This window comes from Ursus maritimus, unplaced genomic scaffold (genome assembly GCF_017311325.1).
Source record: "Ursus maritimus isolate PB19 unplaced genomic scaffold, ASM1731132v1 scaffold_21, whole genome shotgun sequence".
Taxonomy (NCBI): Eukaryota; Metazoa; Chordata; class Mammalia; order Carnivora; family Ursidae; genus Ursus; species Ursus maritimus.
This window is the reverse complement of record NW_024424564.1, coordinates 7751860-7764748: the sequence shown is the minus strand read 5'-3', so window position 1 is coordinate 7764748 and position 12889 is coordinate 7751860. Positions and strand designations below refer to the sequence as shown.

At 37.1% G+C, this 12889-nt stretch overlaps 1 protein-coding gene and 1 long non-coding RNA gene across 6 annotated transcripts in view; one reads left to right on the top strand and one right to left on the bottom strand.

Moving 5' to 3' along the window:
* Positions 1–12889, top strand: part of LOC103656837 — a 37787-nt gene that overhangs the window by 1478 nt on the left and 23420 nt on the right. For 3 of the 4 annotated variants that reach the window (XR_005836664.1, XR_005836663.1, XR_005836665.1), the window contains exon 2: positions 8698–10896. This is a non-coding gene — a long non-coding RNA (uncharacterized LOC103656837). Of the gene's footprint in view, positions 1–8697; positions 11250–12889 lie in introns of those variants that run through there. The other variant, XR_566702.2, reaches the window with a different exon arrangement.
* LEMD3 (LEM domain containing 3) overlaps positions 7390–12889 on the bottom strand; it is a 75617-nt gene continuing 70117 nt past the window's right edge. Inside the window, exons 14-15 of one of the 2 annotated variants that reach the window (XR_005836661.1) lie at positions 9557–9728; positions 7390–7604 (exon numbers count right to left, since the gene is read on the bottom strand). The gene's annotated coding sequence lies outside the window, so the exon portion shown is untranslated. Of the gene's footprint in view, positions 9729–12889 lie in introns of both variants that reach the window. The other variant, XR_005836662.1, reaches the window with a different exon arrangement.

Genomic DNA, 12889 nt, shown 5'->3' with positions numbered 1-12889 from the left:
TATTATTCAATTTAGGTACCTAGAAGCTGGGCAGTGGGAGGGGAATACTCAGGAAAACAATTGAATATTCACTCCCTTTTCTCTTTTTTTGTATATTTAACTGGGTATTACATAATCATCTGTTTTTCTTTTTCTTTTTAAGATTTATTTATTTTTATTTGAGAGACAGAGAGAGAGAGAGAGAGCACTAGAGCCAGGGGGAGGGGGAGAGGGAGAGAGAGAGAGAATCTCAAGCCAGCTCACCACTGAGCTTGCAGCCCAACGCAGGTTTCTATCCCAGGACCCTGAGATCATGACCTGAGCCGAAACCAAGAGTTGGACGCTCAACTGACTGAGCCACCCAGGCACCCCAAGCATCTGTTTTCCTTAATTTCCCTACAACATCTAACATAGTTCTTTGCCCATAGTCTAACAGGTTGTTTAAAAACAAAAGGAAGTGAACACAGTACTTTGTGGACTGATATATAGCAGCTCTGAGCTAAGTGTAGAGAAAAGCTTGTTCCAAAGGATCGTAATAATTAGAGCTATATTTAAATTTTAGTTGACGTTATATACAAAAACATAAAATTATAAACAATGCATTATCCTACAACCTAATTCATATTAATATAAGTGGAGAGTTAAGTAATTGTATCGATTCTGCTGACCTGACAGCAAAACCAGCAGCTGGTTTTTGTTTGGTTTTTTGTTTTTGTTTTTGTTTAAGGACTATTTATTTGATGGGAGAGGAGTAGAGGGAGGGGAACACCAGACTCCGCACTGAGCGTGGAGCCTGAGGGCATGCCCCATCGATCCCATGACCTGGAGATCATGACTGCAGCAGAAACTAATAGTGGGCCCCTCCACTGACCCAGCCACCCAGGCACCCCATCCACCAGATGTTTTCAAGGCTTCAATAAGCATGTTAAAGAGAGGAGAAAAGAGCTAAAGTTACTTGAGTGCATGACAAGTGCCAGACACTGTGCTAGGAGTTTCACACATGGTACTTGATTTAATCCTTACAAATATCTCTGAACTTACTATCCTTTATCCTTATTCTACAGCTAAGGAGACTAAGGCATAGATAAATTATGTTACCAGGAAGGGGTGAAGGAGTATTGGAAATCAAACCTCATTCCAAAATCATATATACTCTTTTTACTGTACAAATCTGTCCCATTTTCCCTATATTAAAAAAAAAAAAAAAGAACTCAAAAACTGTATTCACTGTGCTCTTGTGGTTTTAAGTAACTGCTGTGCACTCAAGTTACTTCAAGTAATAGGGGTAAAGAATACATGTGGAAATAAGACCAGAGACTTAACTGGCTTGTCAGGTCATCCTTTGTGGGCCTGGGAGGTGGAGGTTGTGCCTTTGATAAGTACCAGGAACAGGAAAGGTACTACCCTCTGACCACATTCCTATGAGCTTTGTAATTTAACCACTGATATTTAAATCACATATTTCACAATGTTTTCTCTAATGTCTTTTTATTATAATGTTAATATCTTAATCATTACCTTAAACATTGTTTTTAAGACAAAGGATCAAGAGGTAACTGCTTCTCCTGCTCCCTATATACCGTCCCTTCCCCTACCCAGTGGTGTGCCAGTAAAATTTTAACAACCAGATCTGGAGGAGGGAGACCTCAATTGTAACAAAAACCAATTGATGTGGTGTCGATACTCCCACCAGCCTGAGGCGGAGTGGGGAAGAGCTGCCCGCAACCAGCTCTCGGGCCTGCCCTAGCATACCACCGCCCTAACTCCTCCATAATTCAAGTTGCACAACCATAGCTCTTTCCACTTGCTGCCAGTTCTCTGTCTATAGTTCATGATCAAATGCCCCAGAGGGGAGAATCTGATTCTATCACCATTGTCCTTTTAGGGGAAAGTTCTTACTTGAGGCAATTTCAGAAGCCACTGGGCAGCCCACAGATTGGTTACCTCTGAGCCAGAGGTCCTCTCCTACTCCAGCTGTGACTAGTATGTAAGGCTAACATGCTATACGACAGCACCAATGCTGAAGAAACAGACTGTGTTGCTACCTTCTTAGGGGGCTATGGTTGGGGCAGCCTCTTTTAAAAGGAGGCTGTAAGCAGGACAGCCTTTCAAGCTGTAATCTCTCCAACATACTGTGCTCAGCTCTTCAATAAGATCTTCTCAGCCGCTACACAAAGCTTTGGGGCAGTGTCTACTCTACTTACCCCAAGGAACCACTGGGTGGATGCCAAGAACTGCAAACAGGAGAATGCATCAGGACTAGATTGTACTCGAAAGCCCCCAGTCAGGGTGAGAAACCCTAAATTAGTACTTAAATTCAGTGAACATTTATCAAGCATCATTATTTTAAACCAATAATGATTGATCAGAGAGTAAGGGAATTTCCTTGTAGGAGGATGTAATAGACTCTCCAGGAGAAAATTTTTCCAAACTACACTCAATCCAAACTCCCCAAATTCTGCTTTCCTCCCCTGGGAAATAGAATGGTGTGACTCACCCGTGCTGAGAACTTTTATACTGGTGGAAGCATGCCCCTTGCCTCAGTGTGCTGGGGTGGGAGTAAGGTCGAGGAGAACTATTTTCAACAACATGAGGGACACAGAGTCAATGCTGACTAAGGGAGACACCTGAAATTTTCTCTCAGAGTCTGAAAAAGAATTTCCATTTTCATGACACCCTTCCAGCCCCCAGTCACCAGATATGCTAAAAGGACAAGGACTCTATACCAGGTCATGAAGTGGGACCCTTAAACAAAGATGAAGACTGAATTAAAATGAGCCTTTTCCATCTCTTCATGGTAAAATAATTTTGCTGCATCTCAAATGGCATTCTTTTATTTTACACAGTTGAAGCCATCACTCCTGTTGATTAAATTCTGGAGAGACTTAATGTATTCCCATGATTGATGTGTGCTGCCTGATTCTATCAGCTTTGGATACGTGGAATATGCTACAACAAGCAATAAATAGTTAACAAGATTTTCAATATTTTAGAGAATTAAATAATCCTCTCTAGACCAATTTCAGTACTTCTCATATGGAGAACATCGACCCCCCCTCCCAGTGTGTGCATGCGGTGTTTAAAGGTGTGTATTTTTCACATACCTTATCCCTAACCACAAACTACCTCCTTCATGTGTTGTTCAGCCAAAGCAGCTACAATCTGGTCCAGTTCTCAAGGAAACCCTGGCTGTGTTGGGCTTTCTGGGAAATGCTATGTTGCTCTCCAAAATGGTGCCTCCCTACAGGATTTTCTGAAGTAGTTTTACCTCTGCCTAAATTACACCCTGCGAGCTGTCATTAGAACCTAATCTCAAAATCAGATAAGTTCCACTCACTTGTGAGGGACCTGGGCTTTGGCATCAGACAGATCTAAATTCAAGCATGGCCTCCACCATTAAAGCTCATGGGACAATAGGCAAGGTACTTAATTACTCTAAGCTTTTATATTCTTCCTTCTCTGTAGAATGAAAAAATAAAGATACCTACCACTCATGATGCTTAGCGCTTAGTCCCATGCTAGCTAATGGTAAGTCCTTAAAAAATATCAATATAATACTAACTTTTATCATGACTTACCAACTTTCAATCACCACAGTCACTCTTTGCCTTTATGCTTTATCTGATATGATTTCCTGTCTGAAATGACTCATAGTTTCTCTTCACAGCTCAGAGTCCTACATTTGTTTTCATAATCACCTCTTAAGGAAGTCTGTTCAGATTGTTAATTCTTTCAACGCATGTTTTCTTCAAATACTTTTTATATTTATATCCAGGTTTAGTAATAGTAAATGTTTTCAAATGTTTTTAAGTCTTCACTTCCTCAAAGTAATCATATTAGAAGGCTACACACAGTTATGAATCATTACTCAAACTACTTCGTGAAAACCACTTTTAGATTTGCCACCAAAATATACGATGAATTTTTTTAAATATCTTCAACACAGGAAAATCATCTTTGCTTTCATTCATTCCACAAATATTTATTTAATGCTTACAATGAGCTGGATAGACAGTAAGGTAAACTGGTAAGATGCTTAGTATGTGAAAGTGATAACTGCTAACAAGAGAAATAAGGCAGGGAAGGTGGCTAGAATTGTTGGAAAAGTAACACTAAAGACATACAAGAAAGAAAGAAGCCATGCTGGTGTTGGAGAGAAGAAGCAAGCAAGGAGGAAACACCCAATGTAGAGTCAGACCCGCCCTGTAGGAAGACCACCGAGGAGGCTGGCATGGGGAGAAGAGGGTGAAAAGGGGCTGTGGAGGGAGCATCAAAGGTTGTGGCCCGAGAGGCAATCATGAGAGGCAATCACGAGAGGCAATCGCGAGAGGCAATCACGTATGGTCTTACGGGTCATTTATAAGGACTGGCTTCCTTTGTAGTGAGATGGGAAGCTATAATAGGCTTTACACAGAAGAGCAACATGATCTGATTTACATTTTCACGGAGAACTTTCTTTGGCTGTTCTGTTAAGGAGTGCAGAGACAGAAGGGGAGACCAGTTAGGAGGTTCTTGAAGTAATCCAGGTGAGAGATAATTGTGATTTGGGGTAGGGAAGCAGTGGAGGTGGCGAAAAGTGATCAAACCGAAGATATATTTGGAAGGAAGGGCCCACAAGATTTGCGAACCAAATGTCTGCTTCTCTCTCTTCTTTTGCCCCCCCCCCACCCGTGCTTGCACGAGCGCTCTCTCCTCTCAAAGAAATAAAATCTTAAAAAAAAAAAAACATGAATTGGAGGACCCATAGTCAGTTTATCACCCCCCACCTACATATGTGCATACACATGTGCAGACACGTGTAAGACTAGGCAGGTAGTTTTTTCTCTATGCTGCCCAAATGTGGTCTTCCTTACTGCACAGTGTATGGTATCAGAGGGAAGGAAGAAAGGCTCAGACAAGAACGTCCCTTTCAGTGAAGGAATAAGGGCAGTTGAAAGATTCAAAGAAGGAAATCTTTTTGAGGTGGTAATATAAACCCGAAAGCAGGGCAGGCAGGAGCATTCAGGCGGGTGACTTTCTGGGTCTAAAAGCTTCCAGCCCTTAAATCTTATCATCCCCTGGGTGATGCAAGTGAAAATCCAAAGTAGTGCTGCAGAGCTTTAACCCGTATCTCTCCTACTTTGAGATTCTGTCTGAAATTGTCTTTCCCAGGTGCTGGTGTCTCATTTGTGGAGGCTAAAAGGTCAAGGTAGTGAGGAGAAAGCAGTCTGGTTTCAACCCATTCCTCTTGTAAATATAGGGACAGACTAGGATTCAGAACTAATGATCAGCAGTATTTCAAGAACAGCCCACAGTAAAACCAGAAGGCCCACAGCACACAGGGCTGGGGAGCATTTTGGAAAAGGCAGGTGGAGGGAAAAGTAAGGCGAGTCTTCATGATTGACCTGTGGCTCAGTGAAAGCTGCCCTTGAGCAAAAGTGAGTATTGCAAACTTTGGGGTAGGAGAGCTATGGAGCAAGACTTGGATACTGACTGAATTCTCAACAGTAATAGAATATTGAAAAGGAGAGTACAGTCTTCTTTTGGGACTTCCCATAGTGTTATGAGTGCTTTATAAATAAATGCTGTTGACTGACCGACCCTTCAAATGGGGGTGGGAGGATGGAAAGGGTATTGTTGAAGGGGGAGGAAGGGAGGTTGTTAATTTATACATAGGAAAAACAAATGGACCAAATAAAACTATCATCCACGTATCTTTCCACAGTGGCATAAAATGAAAAAAAGAAAAAGTTCCTTCTAAAAAGCCATTATATTCTGCTCCCAGTAGTAACAGACAGTTACAACTAGAACTATAAGCAAAATTGGCTTGCATTAATGAAAATATGTAATTCTATCACAACCAAAGCTCTGAAAACTCAAAATATTCAGTGGAAAGAACCCCAAAGAGACATTTACAGAGTGCTTGGAGTAAAAGCAAAGCATTAAAACAATAAAAACATTTTCCAAATGAATCAAATGATGCTCAGCTAACTTTATGTTACTTCACCTCAATACAGAAAAACACATCAAGAACTCTATAGCTTAAGTAAGCAATGATGTTATAAATATGAATGAAACAGCTCTGAACTATTTCCAGCTTTGCCTCTAAAATTCCTTTGGTCTGACGGCAGAACATATTATTTCCTGTTCTCATACTCTGTGGGAAGTAGCACACCCATTTCAATCTTTGTCACTTTTTTCCTGTAGCAACATCCACGGGAGGAATTATTTTGGTGCTGCCTACCCTAGGTTGAGATCTCAGATCCAGAAGCCATCTGGCAACGAGTCTCAAATTTTTGTCAGAATTACCTGAAGAGCCTGTTACTATCCTGGGCTCTTTTCCAGATACAATGATTCAGCAGGTTTGGTGAAGGATTCAGGAATCTGCATTCCTAACAAGTACCCCAGATGATTCTAAGAGAGGTGGTCCACTTACCCTTCTTTGAGAAATTCAGGTTTAAGTAATCAGAGTAATTTTTCATGTCTACTTTCCAATCGAGGACAGTAAGTTTCAACCTCTCTTTTCTAAAAAGCCCGTAACAGGGGTAGACAGGATTATAGGAAAATACACAAGTGCACATATAACACAGCTTTCATGACCTTTATAAAATATATATGTTTATTCATAATCTAAATAGGAAATTCAAATAACTAGAATTTTCACTTTACCCTATATTAAGTGAGGTTCATTATTAAATGAAGCATTGCAAGATTCTGACTTGCTTCCTGAGTCATCGAAGATTAAATTAAGCTCCCCAGAGTTTTAGCACTGTGAATATTTTATTGTATTCTTAGAAAATTGGTTATTTTAAAATCAGATTATAACTCTTAGGTAACTGAAATAATTAAATTCATTAAGACATATCTTTAAAAATTACTCCAGGTAAACAGGAATCTTCTGTACCAATCTAATACTAGAATAGGATATACTGTATTATAAGTACATATATTTTTTGAACATAATGAAAATAGCATACTTCTCTAAACATTTCAATTACATGGGACAATATTTATTCCCCCAATCTCCAAATATGATAAGGCTCTGTCTTATAACAAAATAGCATTTTGTTATACTACTGCCCTGGAAGAAAACCAAGAAAAGTGATTTTGACTTTTTCCATGTTATTAAAGCACAATGGACAATGAAAATGATAATTTTGTATATAATTAGACTATTATTGAGATATGACACATTGTAATTTTGAAAATGTGGTTTTATTTAAATGTGAAACCATGTCTAATTTACAATGATGAATAACGGAATGAGTGTACATACAAGGCTCATGGCTAGTTCTTCGAATGTGAGAAGATTCAGCCCACAGGACTGCTCACAGAAGCAGTCTCTCCTCCTCATTCACTGTCTGCTCTTCACTTAATTCTGCTGCTCCTGGTATCTCCCAAGGATGTACACCATACAACAGAGCCTCATTGTTACCAGATAAAAGATTATACCAGCCTCTATGTTTAGTGTCACAGGAAGGAACATTTTAATAACAAAGCACTGATTGGAGACGATCGTTGGTGAAATACAACTGGTCCGTTCCAGTCAGGCGCTGACACCACTTGAACGACCGACACTACCGTAGTTCCAGTGATAACTCTAGAACACTGTCATAGCTGAGATCTCAAACTCAATGATGTTCACACTGAGAAAAATAAATTTACATTAAGATTTTCTGCCTTTTTAAAGCAGAAGCACTGAGCATAAAAAGGAAGAATTCTGGGACACAATAGCTGGGAAAAACTAACAATAAAATGCATAATTTAGGAGAAATGAAAGACTAACAAGGTATGTCATTTCAAAGTAAGATAAAATGGGAGAATATATTAGTTTCAAAAGAACAAAAATAGTTAATAGTGAAGAACAACAATAACATGCTTCAGAAATAAAGGAAGAAGTCAAATCTTAGGTTTCAAAACTGTACCCAATAGGGACATACCAGAGAATTTACCATTATTTTAGGTTTTTGGTAAATCTTTTTTATGAGATTTAAGAAGTTCCCTTCTAGTTTGCTAAGAATTACTTCTTTATGAAAAGGAATATGGATGTTGAATTTGATTAGATGTTTTACTGCATCTAAATGAGATGATCATATTTATTTCATTTATTCTGTTAATGTGACAAATTATATTGATTGTCTAATGTCAAACCAGTCCTGCATTCCTGGAATAAATCCAACATGGTCATTATGCATAATTCTTACTTGTGTGTTGCAGGATTTGGTTTGCTGGCCACTTTAGTTTGGGGATTTTTGCATCTTTGTTCAATGAGACTGGCCTATAAATCTTCCCTTTCTGTATCAAGGTTATGCTAATCAGGAGTGCACCCCTTTTTTCTACTTGCTGGGATAGGGAATATGTCATTTAAAAGGGGAAGCACTGAAGAGATTATAAATTTTCAAAGTCTGTCTTATGCATGATCATTTTTAAGAGTGACTACAATGAAGAAGAGCAAAGGGATGTTAAAAATAAATCACATTTTCAAGCAGTTGGTCCCACAGACCTTGATTTAGAAATGATATTATACGATGGGCATTTTACATTATTTCATTTCATTCTCTCAACTATACAATTATCATTTTTAAAAATGAGGAAACTGAGTATTAGACTACTTAAATAACTTGCCTAAAGTCATACAACTAGGATGTGTCAAAGCTGAAATTTGAGGATGGGTCTCACTCCAGAGACCGTGCTCTTAAACATGCCTTTTTTTTTTTTTTTTTTCCTCTTTCAATGCAGGGATCCAGTGTTTTGGAAGACTTTTCATATACCTGCTAACAGTAACAACCCAAAGGTCTGCAGCCAAAATAAACATAGCTCTTTTCCAAAGTGCTGAAATTATAAAAAGTCTAAAATGCCTGAGCTTCACTGCCAAAGGTTGGTAATGATTCAAAATATACTAACAGAGGAGATCAAATTAAGAAAATGGACTAAAAATAATTATGGGCATCCTAATTAAGGTAAACATTTAAATATATGTAATAAACGTTCATGGAGTTTTGTAAAATACATATATAATCCAACAGATTGGACTTCACTGCTAAATTTCAGAGTATTTCCTTCCAATTGCATGTATATAGTATACTCCTTTCACTCTAGATACAATTTTTCATTTCTCACAATTCTAATATAGAAATTCGTTTTAGAATCAACAGGGTCTTTAAAAAATCACTGACAGTTACAAAAGAAAAAAAATTGTTGTCTATCTGCATGAAGTCCAATTTCTGCCAGGGGACTTGTGTTTGCTTCTACCTGGGGGAACTACCAACAGTGAACACTATATTTTCTCTTTGAATGAAGCTTTCTGGATCACGGTGGTTGGTGGTAGGAATTGGAACCACACTCTGAATGAGGACCAACTGGTTTCTTTGCTGTCCCTTTCCAGAGACAAGTCTAGTTCTCATTTATCCTGACTCTACCTAGCTTTATGCCAGGATCTTTTATCAGAATTCCTATCCTCGGTGTTATTTTTGTTGTTGTTTTCTCTCTTAGTGCCAGAGAAAATGATGCCTCTTCCAATTAAGAGTATCTGAGATGCAATATAGTATATTTGAAATAATGTACATGCAATTTAAGCAGCAGACAATATTTTCCATACCTTATTCTCCAAAAACTTATTTTAATGATTGACCATGATTCCATCATATAATCCATAATCCATTATTCTCATTTTTGTAGAATTGCTTCTCATTATCATAGTATAAAACTGTAATGAATATCATTTTCATATCTCTTCACGTCACTTTTGATCGTTTGTTCAGAATAAACTCCTAAATTAAAACATAAGGTCAAAGGGTATGAGGGTTAAAACATTTTTTAAATGTATTGCCAAATTGACCCATAAAAATGCTCATCACTTTACACAACTACCAGCATTTATATAAGGGGCCTATTTCCCCTAAACTAAAATAATTTTAGTCAAATTTCTTCTGTAACTTTCTCAATTGTTAATTACTCTGCATTTACATCTATGGCTGAATGTTTCATATATTTATTGGTCATTTGCAGCTCTTCATTTGTGGATCATCTCCTGAGGTCACTTGGCTATTTTCTATTGGAATGTTAGTCTTTTAGGTTAGAATGATTTTTATTTGTAGAATATTATTGCAAATCATATATGCAGTTACTGCTAATACCTTTCCATTTGCTTGTTTGTAAATTTGTTCTCATAATTTTTAGAGGTACTGATCATTTTTGTTTTAATACAACCACATGTAGCTTTTTTTTTTTTTTTCCGATTTCTTTGTTTCTGTGCTAAACCCTGTATCAAATGTTTTCCTCTGATTTTTCTTTTGGTTATTTTATGACTATTTCTCAACTCTTTATTCCTCCTGGAATTTATCTGGGTATGTGTAAATGACCAGGAACAGGTAAAAACTGCAAAAGGCCGATACTAATGTAAACTGATGATAGACTCTAATGTGAAAATAGAACTGGAGTGAATTCAGAGATTCAGGAAAAAGTCTAACCTGCCCCCTCATCCATTCTCTGCTACAATCTGCTATTTTCTTCCCTAAATCAAATGACTCTTTGCATAATATTATTCACGTTCCCATTGTTTGCAGCTAATTGCTTAGAACAGTGCTCCCCAAACTTGTATTCATGGCACAGAAAGAAAAGGAAAATCATTGTACAGTGCATGGTTAAACAGAAGAGGCTTCCATAACAGCTGCCAGAGTTAAGGAGGCCTTGAGCTCCACCGCTGTAAGGCCACATTAGCACATCTGGAACCCATTTGTGGCATACCACTTGAGAAGGTCTGTTTCAGAACGGCTCTGCTACTTACGTTCCTCTGGTAAAATTCCCTTCTCCACTGATATGTTGCTAGGGTTCTAGAAAACAGATGCCCAGTAATGATGTAGAGAAGCCCAACTATGACTGAACAAAACAAGCATCAGGAAACCATCCTCCTGCCCTTTTGTCCTGGACCTTGGCAAGGTAAGGAGCGGATACTGAACTTCAAGAAGACAACTCAACGCTTGTTGTGTTATCGGGACATATGAAATCTTTGTGAAAGATATCCTCTCTCAGCCAAGTTAGTCTAAGGAAACTGAGTGACTCCCACAATGTGGAAATATCTGGTCATTAAAATCTTCTAAGTTACTACAAGCCAAGGTCTGTACCTCTTCAAAGGAGACATAGTTGCAGGAGCCAAAGGCCCTGGCATTAGTTACATTATGGCTTTAACATTTTCTCTTAATTTTTTTTTAACTTTTAGAGAATGATCCACTTTCCCTGCTCATATTTAAAGTCACCTCAAAAAAAAAAAAAAAAAAAAAAAAAAAAAAAAAAAAACCGTAAAGTCACCTCAAAAAAAAAAAAAAAAACAAAAAAATAAATAAATAAAGCCACCTTTATCATACACTGACTTCTTATATACCAAAGTGCCCTTATAATTCAAGTACTTATTGACCATGTAATCTGTTATTGGTGTTGAATCATAATATAAAATACTCTTAGAAAAAGTCTAGGCCTCCTCTAATATCTTTCTCTGCTTCACAGTATCATCTATGTTCACGCCTGTATTTGCCAGTGTCTTGCAGACTGTCATTTTAAAATACAGTGCCAGTGCCATGAAAATCCATTACAAAGTGAACTAGCAAATCTCACAAAATACGTAGGATTTCATGAGGTTGATAAACATGATGGAGAACTATCCAAATCATGAACATAGCTACAGAATGTGTCAGTCCAGTTAGCAATTAAAGGGCAGAAGTTAAGACCAAAAGAGCAACGACACAAGAAGTGTATTTAAAAATGACCTGATTAGAGAGAAACCCTTACAAAAATGAAGTCTACGATATTTTTGTAAAATGATTCAATTAAGGAGTAGAAATCAAACATGAAGTGAAAATTATCATTTCAGGTTTCAAGTAATTTTGTCAAAAAATGCCAAAAAATTATTTCTAAGAGTTAAAATATTTAACTGCATTACATAGAAAATAAGTTTATTTTTATAATTTTAACAAAAAATTTCAAGTCAAAGTTCTAGTAAAACTATTTATTATGAAAATTTGGTCCCTAATTCAAGCGGATCTAATTTAAGTGACCCTCTGGTATTGGTTATACTCAATAATTATCTGTTTCAAGGTATTTATTGTCTGCTTATATATTTGTGTAACAGTGTTAACACAGATTTAATTTGCTTTAATATCTGATAGGGTTAGTCTCTCCTTTTCAATCATATTTTAATTTTAAAAACTTACTCTTTCTTGTTCATCCATCCAGCTGATATCATAGAAATTCATGTAAAATCCCTAGAAATTAATTTAAATCTATTGAAATCTTTATTGGAATTCATTAAAACTCTTTATCAATTTAGGAAGAATTAGGTAGTCTGCTATATTTAGTCTTTCTATTAAGAAAAATGACATATACCTCCATTTATTTGTTTTCCTTGATCTTTTAGGAAAGTTTCCTCACGTAAGTCTTACATTATTTCTTGCTGAATTTATTCACAGGTGATATCAGTGTACCTATCTATCAAATCACCGTCTAAAAAATAATATCTCTATTGAACCAAGGTACCAATCAAAAGAGCCAGATTACTTTTTCTTAAAGAAAACAAGTAATTTTCAAAGACGGGGGCAATAAGGAAGGAATAAGGTGAGAATTTATTTCTAGCAACAGAACAGAACAAGACATTCGGAATAAACCTCCCATTATAAAACATCTTTTATATTGGATTAAACATGAAAAACATCTTTTTAAGTAAATTAATGTAAGGGAAATCCTTAGAGGCCAAAAAGAAAACAAAAGCAGAAAATCCAAGATGGGATCAAGTATGAGGCAGCCATGGCCCCAAGAGTATCTGTTGATGCCTGGTGCCCTAGTTTTTAGCAGCAGAATATATATTCCTCTCAAGTTCACATGGTATATCCTATTCTTCAGGATAGACCAAATACTAGGCCATAAAATAAGCTTCAAAAAC